This window comes from Armigeres subalbatus, chromosome 1 (genome assembly GCF_024139115.2).
Source record: "Armigeres subalbatus isolate Guangzhou_Male chromosome 1, GZ_Asu_2, whole genome shotgun sequence".
Taxonomy (NCBI): Eukaryota; Metazoa; Arthropoda; class Insecta; order Diptera; family Culicidae; genus Armigeres; species Armigeres subalbatus.
Genome location: NC_085139.1, coordinates 187378408 through 187395623, shown reverse-complemented (window position 1 = coordinate 187395623; position 17216 = coordinate 187378408). Strand labels below are relative to the sequence as shown.

The window sequence follows — 17216 nt, the reverse complement described above, 5'->3', positions numbered from 1 at the left end:
AATCGTCAATATTGCATACAAGTTGTAAGCAATCTTGTTAGGAAGAAGTCCATTTCAGCGTAAAATAGCGTAAATTTTCGCATGTCAAGTTTTACGCGCTGTTTATTTTTCATTATTTTTTTCTGTGCGTGATAAGATCTTCGGGGTGCGCACCCCACCATGTTCCGGTTATTGATCGCATGAAGTTGACCCGTTTCTGGCATTTTTGTGTCAGATACACAATGTGCTTCCCGAAGGTGCATTTTGAGTCGAACCAGACCCCGAGGTATTTACACAGAACAAAATAATGAAAAGTAAACAGCGCGTAAAACTTGTCATGTAGAAATTTACGCTATTCTTCGCTGAAATGGCCATCTTCCTAACAAGATTGCTTACAACTTGCACGCAATATGGACGACTAATGTCAAATATTGTATACATTCGGGCTATATCCCGTGTGGAATTACGCTAATAATGATGTTCCGTTTATGTGCATGATTTATAGCGTAAATTTTAGTGGATTTTTCTATCTGTGTAGAAGACATGCTATGACTTATGAGTGATTGTCTTACCCATCAATTGAAGCGAGAACTTAGCCGGCTTGTGTTTTTTGAAAAGACAACCATCTCAGTTTTCTCCGGGAGAATTCGATACCCAGCTTTAAAGCCCAAACAGACAAATTGTCGAAAGTATCTTGCAATGATCCTTGCAGATCAACTGCTGTTGGCCCCGGAATGGATACAACACAATCATCTGCAAGCTGTCTCAACGAGCATTTGGCACGAGACATTCATCAATGTCTCTGACGTAAAAATTGTAAAGTAGGGGCTCAAACATGAGCCCTGGGGAGACCCATGTAGCATTCGTGAAGTTGCCGAGTCACCATGAGAAAAACTCATACGCTTCTCTGACAACAAATTGTACAAAAATTGTTTAAAATTGGTGAAAGTCCACACGAGTGGAGTTCGTCGGATAAGACATCAACGCAAACTGAATCAAAAGCCCCTTAATGTCCAAAACACTGAGCCCATTTGCTCTTTTTAGCGAAAGTAAGCTGAATTTCTGAAGAAAGCAACGCAAGACAGTCGTTCGTTCCCTTGCCCCTGCGGAAACCAAATTGTGTATCTGACAAAAAACTATTCGATTCAACCCATTTGTCTAGCCGGAAGAGAATCATCTTCTCCAACAACTTCCGAAGACAGGACAGCATCGCGATTGGGCGATACGAATTATAATCCGACGCAGGTTTTCCGGGCTTCTGGATGGCTATCACCCTCACTTGCCTCCAATCATCCGGAACAATGTTGCACTCCAGTAACTGGTTGAACAAGCTCAATAAGCGCCTCTTCGCGACGTCTGGGAGGTTTTTAAGCAAATTGAACCTGATTCGATCCATCCCTGGAGCGGAATTGTTACATGAAAGGAGAGCAAGTGAGAATTCAATCATCGAAAAGGGACGATCCATATCATCCCTGTCAGCAAAAGCATCACGTAGCTCTTGCCTCATTGCTACCGAATCCGGACAAACTTTCTTTGCGAAGTCGAGTATCCACCGCGACGAGCTTTCACGATCTTCGTTTACGGACGACGCGTTGCGCATTCTTCTCCCGACGGTCCACAGAGTTTTCATTGAGGTCTCGCGCGATAAACCTTCAACAAAAGTGCGCCAATATCCACGCTTCTTCACTTTGACCAGTTTCTTGAACTGGATCTCGTGTGCAATGTACCGTTTGTGAAGTACGATCGAACCGTGTTTTCGAAATTCTTTGAACGCGACGGATTTCTTGCGATAAAGTTGTGTACACTCCACATCCCACCACGGACTGTGTGGTTTCCTACGAACCGAAGCTCCTAGCATTGGCCAACGTTGTGCCTGAAGAGCGCTGTCAAGAATCAACTGGGATAGAAACTCATACTCTTCTCGCAGGGGAAGTGTTTCTTTTCTATCGACATTTCGCCATCAATGATGGCCTCCGTATATGATCCCCAATCGATGTGCTTTGTGAGGTCATATGAGAGGTCGACAGAAACAGATTGATTACGTCCATTGGAAATCGAAACTTCGATCGGCAAATGATCACTACCATGGGGATCTTGGGCCACCTTCCAAGTACAGTCCAACGATAATGAGCTCGAACAAATGGAAAGATCAAGACGGCTATCTCTTGCTGGAGGAGCCACTCGTGTCGTGTAACTTCTCCTGTATTCAAAATTGACATATTGAAGTCGTCGCAGAGGTCGTATATCATTGATAAACGGTTGTCGTCGTACAGTTCCCCCCAGCCTGTTCCGTGGGAGTTACAATCTCCCAAGAGCAACCGTGGGCATAACCGAGCAGATGTGCGAGAGATCTCTGCGAGATATCGCGGTGTTTGGAGGAAGATATATCGAGGCGATACTGAGGTCTTTTCCTCGAATAGTCACCAGACATGCGACAGCTTCGGTGCCAGACATCAGGGCAAGATCGACTCTATAGAAGGAGTGCTGTTTTTGATCCCTAAAAGCACCCTCCATATCGATTTGCCCGATCGCGGCGGATTATGTTGAAATCAGGAAAATGAAAGTTCACATCTGGTGTTAGCCATGTTTAAAATTTAAAATATCTAATTTTGGAAGAATCCTTCGACAGTTCCACTGTAGAATCGAAATCATGTTACCCTGATTGACTAAGTTAGCCATCGAAGGATACAAATGACTCGAAGAGGGGCATTTTTGAAGCCAGCTGCTTCAGGAGAGGAGTCAGAATAGGAAGAACAGTTTTGACCATGTTCTTCGCGGGGTCGGAAGCATCAAAGAAGTTGAGGATGAGCTGAAAGAAAGTGTGAACATTGGAGCGCTCGGGAGTTCTTCTACTCGCTCTCTATGCTCTCTTTCTGGCTGAGAAATCGCAAAAATTGGGGCATCTGGGATTTTAGATGTTTCCGGAAGCGGTGGAAACTCTCGATCATCCCGATGTGAAACCACAAAAGTTGAACGTTTTTGAGTATTTCCACCCGCTTTGAATTTGACCATGTTGGATTGGGGCTCACTTTGAGGCTGTTTTCTAGGCTTTTTTGAGGGTCGCTGGCTCTGTTTTATTCTCTTCCTCGTTGAGCCATTGAAAACAAAGGGAACCCCATTTCCAACCTCGGAGTCAGAGCTACCTTGATCGTCCAAAGGAAGAGACGAGTAGATGGTGTCAGAAACGAGTGGAGGAGCGGCCTTCCTCAACATTTCGGCGTAACTTCGCCGAGAACGCTGCTGAAGAGACCGCTTCTGGTGGATTCGCTGCTGTATGTACGTTGGGCAAGCTTCAAGAGCATGTGGAGGGCTTTCGTTACAATAGACACATTTCGGTGCTGTCTTGCTCGCGCCCTCCACATGCTTCTCTCCGCATGATGCACAGCGAGGTTTATTGCAGCAGTACTGAGCGGCGTGGCCCAGCTGAGTGCAATTAACACAATTCATCACCTTCGGTACATACAGCCGAACAGGTAGACGAAGTTTGCCAATCACTACGTAGTCAGGCAGGGCGGACCCGGAAAAGTGACGCAGAAAGAGTCAGACGGGGAATAACTCCGCTTCTCTCCTCCGAATAAATTTGTTTGCAATCCAGTATCGCAACAGGAGGCAAAGAAACGTTCTTGAAACGACCGAAAGCTTGTTTCAAATCGTCGCATGTCATACTTCCTCCGTCACCACCCCGCGATCTCACACACTGCTGACGGTAAATACACCTTATATTCGAGAGTGAAAAGCTCACAGGTGGCAATCTCGTTGGCCTGTTTGCGATCACTGACCGTGACACGGAGTTTACTGGACCCAACCATGTCAATGGTCATGACAGATGAGAATCGCTTTTCCAGATCTTTGCTGATCTGGCTGATATTCAAACGTTTGCCTTTGGGTCGAAACGTCGAAAGAAAACAACATACGGTCCACCAGAGTCGTGAGGGTAGACCTTGGGACGGGGCTCGAAGAAGAAATTTTAGCGTTGCTGGTATCCATGTCGTTTTGGTTTGGAACACCCGAATGCAACGAAACATCTGACATGGAATACGAAGTACCCCCGCCAATTTCGCCAATGCGCCGCTGCAGCGAGGCACACACGCTTAAAATCAATAACACAGAGGTATGTTTGCTTTACACAAAACGGACCTAATGCAGAACTACCCCTAGATGAGCGACAGTTACACAGCCACAAAATAGCTCGTGTGATTTTGTTGAAGCTTGGATTTCAATATTTTCAACAGTATTTGGTTCCTCATGAAACAAGGAATCTGTACAAACGTTTACATGTTAAAGACCGATATCACGACCGTATGAGGCATTTTCGTGCCTGTGTAACTGTCGCTCATCTAGGGGTTGTTCTGCATTAGGTCCGTTTTGTGTGAAGCAAACACATCTCTGTGTTATTGATTTTAAGCGTGCAATCTATTTTAAAACTTAACAATTATCACAAGGGCAGTAAAAACACACACACACAAACAAAATAATGATTTGGGACAGAGGGGAAGACGAGTAAAAAGAAAGAAAAACTATTCCAATAAGATGGAGAAGAGAGGGAACAATGAGAGGGAGCTCAATTAAACACTTGCGTTCACACTGCTGTGTAGCCGACTAACAGTTCTGGCAGCACACACTAGCTCGATGGACACTCGCCGGTGGTGCGGTCGAAGCGAACCACGCTATTGTTGGTGTTCTCGCCGCACACAACACTGCAACTGGGTGGATGGATGGTGGCAGGACGACAGCGTCTGTGTTGGTGGAGACGCACGATGGATGATGACTGTCGGCGTGGGACGATGACGCCTGCGCTTGCGATGGACGCCGAATAAACTGCAAAGTTTTGCGTAGTTGCAAAACCAACGAAATGGCTACTTAACTGCTATAGCTAAGCACCACTTCCACTCAAGCACTATGCTTCAAAACACTTTCGGAAAAAAACGCTAACTGTACTCCAGGAAAAAACCAATGAGAAGCCGACCGTACGCGGATTTACAACCGTCTCGCTCGGATGCTCGACGTGGAATGACCCGGTGCTTTCATATTTTTAAATTTTCTAGAAATAGATCTCACTTCATCCAAATTAGTTCCCAACGAAGGGTCAAAAACATTTTCTTGATTGAGAATGTCTTCGAAGCTCTGTGTCCTCCTCCTCTATTGGACTAGTGAGACCTAGACTAAAATTATTTATTTATTTATTATCAGACTAAGGCCGGAGTGGCCTGTGCTGCACATAAAAGTCTTCTCCATTCAGCTCGGTCCATGGCTGCACTTCGCCAACCACGCAGTCTGCGGAGGGTCCTCCACCTGATCGATCCACCTTGCCCGCTGTGCACCTCGCCTTCTTGTTCCCGTCGGATCGTTGTCGAGAACCATTTTCACCGGATTACTGTCCGACATTCTGGCTACGTGCCCGGCCCACCGCAGTATTCCTATTTTCGCGGTGTGAACGATGGATGTTTCTCCCAACAGCTGATGCAACTCGTGGTCCATTCGCCTCCTCCACGTACCGTCCGCCATCTGCACCCCACCATAGATGGTACGCAACACTTTCCTTTCAAAAACTCCCAGTGCAAGCGTTGGTCTTCCACGAGCATCGTCCAGGTCTCGTGTCCGTAGAGAACTACCGGTCTTATAAGCGTTTTGTAGATAGTTAGTTTGGTACGGCGGCGAACACTATTCGATCGGAGCATCTTGCGGAGTCCAAAGTACGTACGATTTCCAGCCACTATGCGCCTCCGAATTTCTCTGCTGGTATCGTTATCGGCGGTCACCAGTGAGTCCAAGTACACGATTCTTCAACCACCTCGATTTCGTCATCACCGATAGAAACTCGTGGTGGGTGGCTTACATTGACCTCTCTTGAGCCTCTTCCTATCATGTACTTTGTCTTCGACGTGTTGATGAATAGTCCAATCCGATGAGCTTCGCTTTTTAGTCTGATGTAGGCTTCCTCCATCCTCTCAAAGTTACGTGCCATGATATCAATGTCGTCGGCGAAACCAAATAACTGGACGGACTTCGTGAAAATCGTACCACTCGTGTCAATCCCTGCCCTTCGTATTACTCCCTGCAAAGCGATGTTGAATAGCAGACACGAAAGACCATCACCTTGCCGTAACCCTCTACGCGTTTCGAAGGGACTCGAGAATGCCCCTGAAACTCGAACTACGCACATCACCCGATCCATCGTCGCCTTGATCAACCGTATCAGTTTATCCGGAAATCCGTTTTCGTGCTTTAGCTGCCATAGCTGGTCCCGATCGATTGTATCATATGCGGCTTTGAAGTCGATAAATAGATGATGTGTGGGCACGTTGTATTCGCGGCATTTCTGCAATACCTGACGTATGGCGAACACCTGGTCTGTGGTAGAGCGTTCACCCATAAATCCCGCCTGGTACTGCCCCACGAACTCTCTAAACTAAAATTATGGGCATTCTCGAACTGCTGAGCAAGTTTTTGAGCCTTTTCGCCATTTGTTAATAAAATTTTATTTCCCTCTTTAAGCGCTGGAATTGGCTTTTGAGGCTTTTTTTAAAAGAATTTTCGTTAATTTCCAAAAGGGTTTCGAACTGGGATCCAATTTCGAGACATTATTCTCAAAGTTGGTATTTCTCAGAATAACGAAATGGTTTTTTATTTTAATTTCATTATGCAAATCACGCCAAATAACTTTCAACGCCTTAGCCTCACATTTTTAAGACGGATCAGTAGCTGAAGATCATCGTCAATAGTAATGGAGTTGAATTTAATTTCACATTTAGGAATTGCAATGCCTCTGGCATCGACAATTAAATTTGTCAAAGATACAAGAGCATTATCAATATCACTTTTGGTATCGAGAGGAATATCAACATCAAAATTCCTATCGATAACGTTTTATATAAATTCCAACCAGCTCTTTGATAATTAAAAGTATAGCTGATTGGATTATTAATGGCTTCTTTTGAGTTTTCAATCGTCATAGGAAGGTGATCAGAGTCAAAGTCAGCATGAGTTACCAATTGGCCACACAGCTGACTTGAATCCGTTAAAACTAAATCAATTGTTTCATGAATCAATCGCATCAATTCAAAGCGATAATAATTTAACATTCCAAAAGACCAGACATTATTATGTATTATCTGGAGTTCGGAGATTATTTTTCATTGCTATATACGGAACATAAGTTGTTTTGTTGTGTACATTTATCACCGATCCTATCTACTTGTATGTATCAATTGATTTTTGATAATGAAAAAAATCCCATAATCATTTCATCATCTACATAGGGTGAGAATGAAAATGGACGGTATTAGTATTGACTTGGATTTCAAAACGACTTTGCGCTGTAAACAAACCATGTCAATCAATTAATGATACTAGTTAGTTATTCTAGTCAATATGTCTGTCGTAGCCTCAAAATTCAAATTTGTAAAAAAAAATATTGCTCTTCTGAAAAAGAACTCTAGTAATAGATTATTCACCCTCAAAGCCTTCAGATAACCAAAACAAAGCCCCAAAACTGGAGCATTACTGAGCCGTACGGTAATATGATGATACAAAATTCGCAAAATATTGCGTTTCATAATTGATAAGAACACGTACAGTCAACCGCCTTTTCGGGTTGATATTTTATTTATCTATCAATTACCGCTTCGTCTACGTAGCGATTGGTCATCAGTAGATGTTTGCTTTAAAAAAAAATCAAAAACCGGTACGAAGGTGTTCTCCGTCAACATCATACCATGCAGAGATATCGCACATGGTAGTTTAACATTTGTGGGCTGCAATAAGAGAATATTTCCAAAGTTGGAGATACTAATTGAATTTGTAAATCGTCCATCAATTATTTAACTATAAATAAATCCTTTCGGACCATAAAAGGCTTTCTCGCTGAAAATGAGCTTTTTACAGGAGGAACAAAGATTCATATTTTATTCAATGTTTGCAGTTTTCAAGAAGGGGTTATTAAATACTTCGACTCTTATGGCTCTCATGTTCATCCTATCAAGATCAAAGAAACAAAAAAGATGGGGTTGTTACTTAGCTAAAAGTACCGAATAAATCTTGAGATGGAAAAACTAACTAGAAAATGTAAGATGCAGTAGTCTTGAACCATTTAAATGCAAGAAATTTCAAGATGGTAAAAGTTGCTGCAATATGTAGCTAGAGTCACGGGAGGTAATTAGTTTTTTAGACTTAGTTTTTATTTCTGCAGTTCGGCAAAAATCCGCACAGCCGTGCGCCAGCAAAAGTAAAAACTGATATTCCGGCAAAAATGTCGTTTGTTAGCTGATTTCGGCAAATTATTTGCTGACAGCTTTGACAGAAATCTCGACAAAAAAACATGTTTGCTGGGGCACGGCTGTGCGAATCTCGGTAAAAGTTCAACATTTTGCTGAGATCCCGGTAAAAAAAATTAAGTTTGTAGGATGTAGCGTTGGCTCACAAGGGCTTTTTTGGGTGGAGTTATCCCTCGTTTTCGTTTACATGGAGCTGGTGTGCTTGATGAAGGCTTTGGTTCCCTACGAGACCGCATCTCACCCGAAAGCAGGAGGCGGAGGGTGGTCTGAATATGGCAGGTGATGATCGTTGAGCGTTTGATGTAGTGCGCCAGACGGGAGGTCTCAGCCTCGATACGCTCGAAGATGTCGTTTACGCAGTTGTTCATGATGCTCATCGCCTTCGAGTGGCCTCCGTTCCGGTAGCTTGTCCCCTTGACGATGTTTTTTCTGAGCCTTGCTACCGCTGCCTGAAGCAGCCATCGACGACTTTTTCGCTGTGTCGCCACCGCCGGCTTACTGTGCCATGATTTTTGGTTGTTTAGTGCTTCGTTCCAGTCGTTATGCCGATTCTGTCGCGAAAACTGGACCTTCTCTTAGGCCCCATCCCTTCGACGGACGCTACCATTGGCATTAGCTCGCTGGCTCCGCCTTTTGTTCGCTCGATGCCAGTGCCTCCGTGCAAAAACAGGGTTAAAGCATTTTCTTTAAAGTGCAAATTATAAAAGCCTGGCGTCAGCAGCAGCGCAAGCGCTCGTTTGAGGGAGATGCTGCAAAAATTTACTTGAATGGATGACGTCGCAAGCTATCGAGTGCCTCACGTTGGCGTCAGTAACAATAAAGTGAAAATTTTCTCGAAATTTTAGTTTTATTTCTGTTAGTGATTGGAAAGGGGCGGCCTTACTGAAAATGAATCGGTTCTTTTAGGGCCACTATTTCATATTATGAATACTGTTCAAAAAGAATTTTCTTCGAAGTACAACTACAACCACCTGATAACAGCAATTCATTCGTAAGATGGTATCAATAACGATTCATTTTCAATATTTAAAAATTAAATCTTGTCATAAGACAAGTTCGTACTATCCCATCAAATTCCACCACTTGATGGTACAAACAAATACATATTTCGACCTCAACAGTAAGGTGTCTTCAGTATTCAGTGTCTCGTACTTATGACAAGTGAAGACATTCCACTAAAAACTTAAAATAATTTTTTTTATCTAAATTAAATATTTTGTTCTTTACGTAATCCTACGTCCGATTGGCGGTTGTGTCTCGGATACAATCTTCTACTTTTTTAGCAGAAAAAGAAATTTTTTGATTATATGTATAAGCCCTTTTCACGTTTCCAATGTTTGTTGGAAATAATTTAGCGAAAATATTCATAGAAATCCCTAATAAGCAATAAAAAGAAAAGTTTCTCTTAACAACCCTAGAGAATTCCTTAAATCAAGTGACAAATTTGTCATTGCTCTTATTATGATTATTAAGGATACCAAGTTAGATTATCACAGTACTCCCCCTTAATTATTCCAATATCGGTGGGCAATCCTTACAGCCGGACCGTTTTTGGTAGGTTTGAGCTTAGTATCGTTATGACGATCGATGCACTTGGATGGGAGTTTGTCGGCTCAATAAGGCTCAAAGGTCCCAAAAATTTTCTAAGACTCAAAAAGCCATTCTTTTCTGGTATCAAAAATAAAAATTCATTTCAAAATTTTTCTATATCAACCGGGAAATTTTAGTGTTTCAAAAAGGTCAAACTTTGACCGCTTTGGTCAAACACTTAACCTTCTGTCTGTGCTTCAAATAACTTACGTTGGCTGTGCTTTGGGGTCAAATTGACCCCAAATTGAAATTACTATAACTTTTTTATTGTTTGACCAATTTTAGATTTTTTGGGATGTTTCAAAAGACAATTTAATCATCTTTCACGTCGTAACCAAAGATTGATCATAGGTGGGTGGGTAGCTCGCGAGAGGGGCTTTCGTGATAAAGGGTACAAAAACAGTGATTTTTTATGCTTATTTTACTTATATCTGAAAATCCTACCTATTTCGAACAGCACCTTTTCGACCTTTTGTTCCTTTCTACCTATTGTCCTTTTCGACATTTTGTCCCGTTCCACCTTCTGTGCCTTTAGACCTTTTGTCCTTTCGACCTTCTGTCCCTTCCGACATTTTGTCTTTTCGACCTTTTGTCCTTTCGACATTTTGTCTTTCGACCTTTTTTTCATAGATTCTACCAAACTATCGAAAATTAGGAGAATCGGTTAAAAATTAAAAAAAATGGCAGCCTTTGAAAGTGGCCTGGGGTCATATTGACCCCAGAGCACAGATAAAAGGTTAACGAAGTCCGATTGAGCTGAAATTTTGCATAGAGACTTTTTTCGAGGAGATGAAACTTTTGAGCACTACCCGTTATTGAAATTTGAAAAGTCAGTTTTTCATTGGCACCCTATTGTATAGTCGGAATCCCTAGCTTGGATTCATTTTAGAAAGTTTATGATCCCAAAAAAGTGGTCTTAGACTATCAGCTATCTCAATGAAAAAGATAATGAAAGACAATAGCTTGTTTTGCTACCACATGTTCGAAATCACATCTCAAGTTGTTAAAGTCCTGAATGACAATCATCGTAGTTCTACAGTGATCGATAGATTGCCAAATCTGTCGCCAAGTGTTATCACCGTTGGCAATATTCAAACCAACACTAATAGGTGCTGACAGATAGGCTGTTGAACATTACACTCCCATAATGCATTGGTACCGTGAAACAATTTAAAGATAAGAGTAATGCAAGCACATTTATCTGCTATTTCGTCTGGAAGCATCAAAGGAAAACGATGTCACGACGGGCTCACCCGTCATCGCCGTAGCTTCGAGCAATTTAGATTACATACATCACGACAGCAACACAACGGTAGCTACTTACTGAACTTGCTGACCGCCGCACCGTGAGAACGGCGTCGAAACCAGTTCAGTGCTCGCTCGGCTCCAGCGAGGATTAGATACCGTTTGTCAAGCGTGGTCATTCGCGCCGATCTGTGATAGCCAATCGAAGGATTAAAAGACTTGCGAGTCGCGTGCAATATTTTTACACTTGCGTTTAAGAGCGCATCGTCTAATCTGGGTGTTACACGTGAGAGGTTCGTACACATGTATAAATAGTGCGTGCTTTACAATGCCATTGACTCATATCACAGAATTTGCTAGACAGAATGTGATGATATAACTATGCTAAAGTTTATACAACATAAAAATGAATAGTCAAATTTGTCACAAGACTCAAATTATAGTCATTTGACGTTGACGTAGTGTAGTATGTCTTTATTCAATTCAAATCGGTGCTGTAAGCCGTTTCAAGACGAAAAATGTTTGATCACATCTTCCCTCAAGTGATAATTAATTGCTCTGGTAAGTCTCTTGTGACAACGTGATAGAATAAACGGAATAAACGATTTAAAAAGTAAATAAGCATGAAAACGTGAATGTGAAGCAAAAATCGTTTCAAGTTCAACACAACTCCACCAATCAAGATAAAACAACATTGGTGCGACTAGTAGTGTAGGTGCCTTTCATGTTTATTGGAAAAAGCAAACAGTATATAAAAAGATTAAGAGGATAGGCCTTATCATTTTTACAATACCCTAATTCATATTTTTATCGCAGTTTTTACAATCAAAAATCCAAATTAATTCAGCTACTGCCTTTCTCGCATTTAGCCGAGACACCAACCGTTTTGGAAAGAACCATCATTTTCTTCATATAGCTTTTGAACACAACGGCCAATTTATATCAAATTCGACAGTGATCAAATAACATTACCTTCTTTCCTAACTAACTATAAGGACTTGGCCAGCGTCGCAATTGATCTACATTCGAGAGCTGCTGAAACGTGCACTTCGAGATCAGGTGGTACATCCTCAACTCTATTCGTGAAGTGAAGCCTGAACTTCTCATTGAGCTGAATCTAACTTTTCTTTCTCTATTGCTCTACATTAGAACTGGAACTTAGCATTTACACTATTATCAATTGAAAGCTTTTCTATGCCCGCCATTGCATGAGAATGTATCTTGTGTGGAGAGGCGTAGCGTAGATTACCGGCGCCCTTTGCGAAATCTTTTTGGAGTACCCCTCTCTAACTAAGGAGAAACATATGCAATATATATTTTTCATTTAATCTATACATTTCGAATTTCAACTGAAAGTTGAGATAAAATGAAAAAGTTTAGTGGATTGAATTGCCCATGATTGCAAATTTGTGACATTTGTGAGATAAGCGGCTGACCAGGTGAAATAAGAAAGTTCGTTACAACATTTCGTTTTGTAACATTAAGCAAAATGGCCGAACCGTAACACTGAAAAACCAGGTGCTGCGCACAAAATTTTTCGAATAAAGTTTGCAGTCCGCCCACCTTATGAGATATAAATAAATTCAAAGGGATTTAAGGTAATTAATTTACAAATAATTTATCTTATTTATTTATTTATTTATTTATTTGCTTGATCACCTTCATCTGACCTATGTCTTAATGAAGTAAAAAACTAAATTAAATTAAAAAAATATTCGGTACAATCATAAGTCATGGAATCAGTCAGAATAAATCGTCATTAAAAACAAACAAACAGTTAAACGAATAATGTTTTCAGAAGAATCATTATGCTAATAGCAAAAAACATTCATGATCAGTATACGGTACCCTAGCCTAGGTAAAAAAGTCGAATTAATGGAACTTTTCGTTGAACCTGGATACCATCAACCTAATGAGGTCATGTTGTCCGTATCGGGTGTTGCGAGTGTCCGTCAGCAGGAAGTTTCGCCGTCTCAAGGATCTCTTCAGGACATAAATATTCATCTCAGAGAGAATAGCTGGAGCATTGAGCTCACCTCTCAGAACTTTACCGATAAAAGCGGCTTGCATTACAGATCTCCTGCTTTCTAGCGATGTCAGGCCAATTAAGTTGCATCGATGTTCATATGGAAGAAGACGTACAGGATCACGCCAGGGAAGGTTCCGGAGTGCCAGTCGAACAAATTTTCTCTGAACAGCCTCAATACGGACAATCCAATTCTTGTTGTATGGGCACCACACCAGTATGGAAGATTCCAAAATGGCACGAACTAAAGCACAGTAGAGTGATTTGAGGCAGAGAGGATCACGAAAATCATTGGATATCTTGAAGATAAAACCAAGCTGCTTGTGCGCCCTCGAAATCACATCTTCATAGTGAGACCGAAATGTCAGCTCCTTATCCATTATTACACCAAGATCTTTAACTTCAGTTTTACGCTGAAGTACTTCGCCAAGCAGAGTGTAGTCGAATATAATCGGGCGCCTCATTCTACAGAAAGTAATGGTGTTGCATTTTCCCACGCAGAGGTTCAAACTATTCCGTTTGCTCCAGCTCTCAAAAGAATCCAAGGTAGCCTGAAGTTCCAGACAATCATCTCTGCTTGTAACGACCATGTACATTTTTACATCATCCGCATAAAACACTCGCATACCGCGAGGCAATACAAACGCTGCATCGTTGATGAATAACGAAAAAAGCAATGGTCCTAAATTACTCCCCTGTGGCACTCCTGAAGCGATATGGAAGGAATCTGAATACTCCGAACTAATTCGCTCTTTCATACACCGGTCTGATAGGAAAGATTTAAACCAGCTCACAAGTCCAGGCGACATTCCGAGTTTGTATTTTCCAAGTATGTGAAGAAGAATGCAGTGATTCACGTGATCAAACGCTGACTTAAAGTCTGTATATACCACGTCAACTTGTTTACCTGCATTCATTGAGCGGATGCACAAAGACGAGAACTCGACAAGGTTAGTAGTCACGGACCGTTTTGGAAAGAACCCATGTTGAGCAGTAGAGATGTAAGCCTTGCAGGTACCGAAGAGAGCTTTGTTCATGATTATTTCGAAAACTTTCGAACAGGCGCTTAACGATGTTATACCCCTATAGTTCGCAATGTCACATCTGTTTCCCTTCTTGTAGATTGGAGATAGGAATGACGTTTTCCACGGGAAAGGCCGCAATTTCCACGCGATGGGAAAGGTCGCCCTCTGAGTGGAACGATTGAATAACTTCGCCAATGGTACCAGTAAAGCAGCAAAGTACTTTTTAAGTAGAGACGATGGAATGCTATCCGGTCCGGGTGTTGTACTTGAGCTTTCGGAGTGCCTGTAGTACTTGTTCTTCGGAAATTTCAAAAATTCCAAAATCGAAACGATCCAACGGAGTATCTCGGAGGATCTACTTGAGATGGGCCGAGTTCTGCATTCATAAAAGCCTTCTTGAAATGCTGGGCAAATAGTACCTATGCACTTTTCAGATGCCGTGTCTACAGATAAATCACCATAATGCATGCTTGTAGGTAGCCCGTTTTCTTTGCGTTTCGTTTGGACAAAGAACCAAAACTTTTTAGAATCGCAGACTCCTCTGCGTACGATCAATATACCTTACATATAATAAACGGTTAAAGGTAGTATATTTGTTGCTAGCCAACACAAAACAACGCTTGGAGTGCGGAGTACGATTATGTCTGTACTTCCGAAGGGCATCCTGTTCATACACTTGACTGCAGGCTTTCAGGTCATTGAGATGACAACACAAATCGCAATCCACCAAACGCCAAGTTTCTGGCGCCATTTGTTTGCGTGTAGAACATAATTGCACCAAAAGTAACTGTGTTTTAATTGCAAATTTCGATTAATAAAATAAACTTAGCAGAATCTAAATCAAAGGGATCGCTTCTCAAGGTGCGTATTTAACTATTCACAGTGGTAGTTTAGTAAATTAGTCTGCTTGAATTTGAATATTTATTTAAAAACCAACTTAATTCACCTAGTGGTGATACTGCCTTTCTCGCATTTAGCCAAGACACCAACGTTATATGGCGTTTGTATAGTTCGATTTCATTTTCTTAAAAACTTTTGAACGCAATGGTCGATCGTTATTAAATTCAATAGTGATCAATAAGGCTTTGTCCTCTGTCGAATGCAACTCGAATCTAGAAAATCGATTAACGAGCTGAATCGATTGGTATATAACACCATGGGTCTCTGAAACTTCTATTCATTTCATTCATTTATTTAGTTAACATCTAAACAGATAACACTGAATCAACAATTTGACGCCACAATACACGGTTCGAGGCCGCATCTCTCCATCCTCGGATACGCCCCACGCTCGCCAAGTCGTTCTGCACCTGGTCTGCCCATCTAGCTCGCTGCGCTCCACGCCGTCTCGTACCTGCCGGATCGGAAGCGAACACCATCTTTGCAGGGTTGCTGTCCGGCATTCTTGCAAAATGTCCTGCCCATCGTACCCTTCCGGCTTTAGCTACCTTCTGGATACTGGGTTCGCCGTAGAGTTGGGCGAGCTCATGGTTCATTCTTCGCCGCCACACACCGTCTTCTTGCACACCGCCAAAGATGGTCCTAAGCACCCGTCTCTCGAATACTCCGAGTGCTTGCAAGTCCTCCTCGAGCATTGTCCATGTTTCATGTCCGTAGAGGACAACCGGCCTTATAAGCGTCTTGTACATGACACATTTGGTGCGGTGGCGAATCTTTTTCGACCACAGTTTCTTCTGGAGCCCGTAGTAGGCCCGACTTCCACAGATGATGCGCCTTCGTATTTCACGACTAACATTGTTATCAGCCGTTAGCAAGGATCCGAGGTAGACGAATTCCTCGACCACTTCGAATGTATCCCCGTCTATCGTAGCACTGCTTCCCAGGCGGGTCCTGTCGCGCTCGGTTCCGCCCACAAGCATGTACTTTGTCTTTGACGCATTCACCACCAGTCCAACTTTTGTTGCTTCACTTTTCAGGAGGGTGTACAATTCTCCCACCTTTGCAAATGTTCGGCCGACAATGTCCATGTCATCCGCGAAGCAAATAAATTGACTGGATCTGTTGAAAATCGTACCCCGGCTGTTACACCCGGCTCTCCGCATGACACCTTCTAGCTCAATGTTGAACAACAGGCACGAAAGTCCATCACCTTGTCTTAGTCCCCGGCGCGATTCGAACGAACTGGAGTGTTCGCCCGAAATCTTCACACAGTTTTGCACACCATCCACCGTTGCTTTGATCAGTCTGGTAAGCTTCCCGAGGAATCTGTTCTCGTCCATAATTTTCCATAGCTCTACGCGGTCTATACTGTCGTATGCCGCCTTGAAATCAACGAACAGATGGTGCGTTGGGACCTGGTATTCACGGCATTTTTGAAGGATTTGCCGTACAGTAAAGATCTGGTCCGTTGTCGAGCGGCCGTCAACGAAGCCGGCTTGATAACTTCCCATGAACTTGTTCACTAATGGTGACAGACGACGGAAGATGATCTGGGATATCACTTTGTAGGCGGCATTAAGGATTGTGATCGCTCGAAAGTTCTCACACTCCAGTTTGTCGCCTTTCTTGTAGATGGGGCATATAACCCCTTCCTTCCACTCCTCCGGTAGCTGTTCGGTTTCCCAGATTCTGACTATCAGTTTGTGCAGGCAAGTGGCCAGCTTTTCCGGCCCCATCTTGATGAGCTCAGCTCCGATACCATCCTTACCAGCTGCTTTATTGGTCTTTAGCTGTTGAATGGCATCCTTAACTTCCCTCAAGGTGGGGGCTGGTTGGCTTCCATCGTCCACTGAATTGACGTAGTCATCTCCTCCGCTGCCTTGACTTTCACTGCCTGTACTCTCAGCGCCATTCATATGTTCCTCGTAGTGCTGCTTCCACCTTTCGATCACCACACGTTCGTCAGTCAAGATGCTCCCATCCTTATCCCGGCACATTTCGGCTCGCGGCACGAAGCCTTTGCGGGATGCGTTGAGCTTCTGATAGAACTTGCGTGTTTCTTGAGAACGGCACAGCTGTTACATCTCCTCGCACTCCGCTTCTTCCAGGCGGCGTTTCTTCTCCTGAAAAAGGCGGGTCTGCTGTCTCCACTTCCGTCTATAACGTTCCACGTTCTGC

The 17216-nt window shown here is 42.7% G+C and overlaps 1 protein-coding gene across 9 annotated transcripts in view; it reads left to right on the top strand.

Annotated features, from left to right (window-relative positions):
- LOC134205611 (proton channel OtopLc) overlaps positions 1–17216 on the top strand; it is a 63153-nt gene that overhangs the window by 33741 nt on the left and 12196 nt on the right. Inside the window, exon 1 of one of the 9 annotated variants that reach the window (XM_062681021.1) lies at positions 11220–11380. The exons of 7 other annotated variants lie outside the window; for them this stretch is intronic. The gene's annotated coding sequence lies outside the window, so the exon portion shown is untranslated. Of the gene's footprint in view, positions 1–11219; positions 11381–11487; positions 11649–17216 lie in introns of those variants that run through there. One more of the 9 variants, XM_062681022.1, reaches the window with a different exon arrangement.